The sequence below is a fragment of the Empidonax traillii genome, unplaced genomic scaffold (genome assembly GCF_003031625.1).
Source record: "Empidonax traillii isolate 1590-97213 ecotype Southwest subspecies unplaced genomic scaffold, ASM303162v1 scaffold33:size3420811, whole genome shotgun sequence".
In the NCBI taxonomy this organism is placed as follows: Eukaryota; Metazoa; Chordata; class Aves; order Passeriformes; family Tyrannidae; genus Empidonax; species Empidonax traillii.
The window spans coordinates 1210993-1213857 of NW_020955226.1; positions in this window are offsets into that span (position 1 = coordinate 1210993).

Sequence of the window (2865 nt, forward strand, 5' to 3'; positions counted from 1 at the left end):
CAGCCCAGGCGCTCTGACCTGCACCTCAAACAGCTCCTGGGTAATAACTTCCTTCAGGCGAGAAGCAGAACAGATCAACAGAACCACATTGTTTGTTGAATAGCCCCTTAAAATACTTTTTATTAAAATAATTAAATTTAAATTGTCTATATGCATTGAGAAGAGCATTTAGTTCTAAATGTGCTGTTCACTTTAAAAATGCATGGGAAGGGAGGAATGTGTAAATAACAGAGCGTAGCTACTGACTGCCCCCCTTACTCGTGTATGCAGAACTTGCTGATTATCTACTGCCTTATTCATTAAATACTCTATGCATTTTTTGGCATCAGGTTCATTTCCTTCATGTGCGTAAAATGTACTAAGCCCATGTAAAAAACATAGCTCAAAGTCTTTCCCCGAGACAGGATTCCTGGGCATGTGCAGATTTCCATCTGCTTACCTAGGATTCCTCTGGCCCTCCTGGGAGGGGTTATTAGAGCAGTGGCTCCAGCATCCCCTGGTCCAAGGGCAACATCACTGAGTGAATAATGTCCTTCAGGCAGCATATTATTTTGTCCTGCATGTCAGTTTAAGCAGTATTGTGTCCCTGGAAAGCAAAGCGTAGGAACGCTGAGCAATGTCAAGTGTGTGCAATATATTGACCCACAGCCTGGGGTTAGAGGCCACTACAGTTCCCAAAGAATTTAAAATTAAGCTACCAGCCTTGTTCAGTCATGTGGGATTTAATGAACAAACATTATTGCACAAAACAAGACAAGCATATAAAAACAATGAATATTTTGCTTTCTTGTAGCTCCTGTAGCTCCTTTAAACTGCCTAGAAACAGCCCAATTCTCTGTCCCACTGGTCACACACTCTTTGGAAGTGAGAATCCCAGGGCATGTATCCAGCCTGATGGTCACTACCAAATCACAACTGCACAAAGCAGCAGTAGTTGTGGGAACTGCCTATGATTCATGTCCCGCATCTCTACCATCAATGGACATCCCTTTTTTAGTTAGCATTTATTCTTAAGCATTTGAGCCAATTTGTGAATAGTCCTTTTGATTTCAGTTACACTTGCTGTGTGATGGGCAGATATTAATACCAAATTCCTCAATAAGGCAGCAGCAAACAGAAATACATTTTTAGGGAATGTACATATTCTGTATGTACAGGATAATGTCTGTATATTAAGTGAAGGAGATGTACCCCCACCTTGAAAATGTATTTTTTTGTAAAACTGGGCCACTCAAGGACACTCCTGACCACACTTCGTTCAAGCAAATCCCCTTTTTGTTTCAAAAAGACTTTGTGAGTATGAACATATACCACATTCTTATTTAAAACAAACCCACAAACCTGTTCTCCCATTGATTTTAATATTTACATTTTCAAACTTATAGAAGTTAAGAAGGAATATATTTTAATAAAAAAGTTTTCATTGTTTCTACAGCATAGGTTTTGCTTTCATGGGATTATGCTAATTTAGCAAACCCATGAATGAAGAGAAGCTGATGTCTACATTTTAAACTGCTTAGGAACATTGTTTTGCAAATGCATTGTGTTCTGAAAATCAAACCAGTCCTTGGGGAGGACTTTCATTTGCATAAATGCTGCATTTCTTTTATGTATCATTTTTAATCTTAAAAAAATTCCTTACCATCTTTGGAAGTTTTCTTTAGAAAGTCTTTATGTCATCGTCCAAACGTAATCATCATCTATTAACATCGTAGTTAAGGAGAAGTATACATCATGAATCTGTTTCTCTTGGAAAAATAAAGAAATTCTAATCTATGTAACAAACTATTTCAACGTTGTTAAAAAATTAAGAAACAGCCCTCAATATTAGTTATGTAATTCCAGCAGAAACAGGCGTATCTTCTGAATCTAAGCTGGTTCAGAGATTTGAGTCTCTGATAAGTTTTATTACAGTATAGTCTTAGAGTAGCTCATTTTTGTGAACTAACGTTCCACAAGATGGTTAAACTACTGTCATATTACTAAGGAACCCCCAGTCCTATTTTTTTGTGGTCCTTATATTTATTGCAATTTTCTGTGGTATACCAGTTGACACAATGACTATACATAATGTATTTGTTGATACCAAGACAGACTTCTCATAGGTGTAGGTCTGATATTAGAGAAATGCTGTGCCACTGATTTAAACAGTTCCATTACCAAACCTCACACTAAAAAAAAAAAAAAAAAAAAAAAAAAAAAAAAAAAAAAAAAAAAAAAAAAAAAAAAAAAAGTAAGGTTTTTTGTAGAAATGCTCATGGCACACAAATTTATGGTAAATATTCATTTATTAATATTGCAGAATCATGGAATGGTTGGGTTGGAAGAGACCTCTGGAGAACATCTAGTCCAGCCCCTCTGCTAAAGCAGGCTCACCTAGAGCAGGTTGCACAGGATCACAGACAAGTGGGGTTTGAATGTCTCCTGGCAAGGAGACCACTGGGTTTCAGTTTGTGTCCATTGTCCCTTGTCCTGTCACTGGGCACCACTGGAAAGAGTCTGGTCTCATCTTCTTGACACCTGTCCTTAAGATATCTGTATGCATTGATAAAATCCCCTTTCAGTTGCCTCTTCTCCAGGGCAAACAGGCCCAGATCACCTATAGCTCATATACGGCCTATATTCTTCTTTAATCAATGTCCAAGATTGCCTGCATAGTGATTTGAATTCACTGAGACCAGTCAGAGTCTTTGACTTACTGAAATAGAGTTTGAATTACGCTCTTGAATTAGGTGGAACAACAGGGCAGAAACAAAAACCTATATACAATTACACTGTAAATACATCAAACCAACTATATGGAACAACTGCCCCCCAAAGCCCTGAATTCTTAAACATGAAAATTTCATTTCAAAAATCCATATA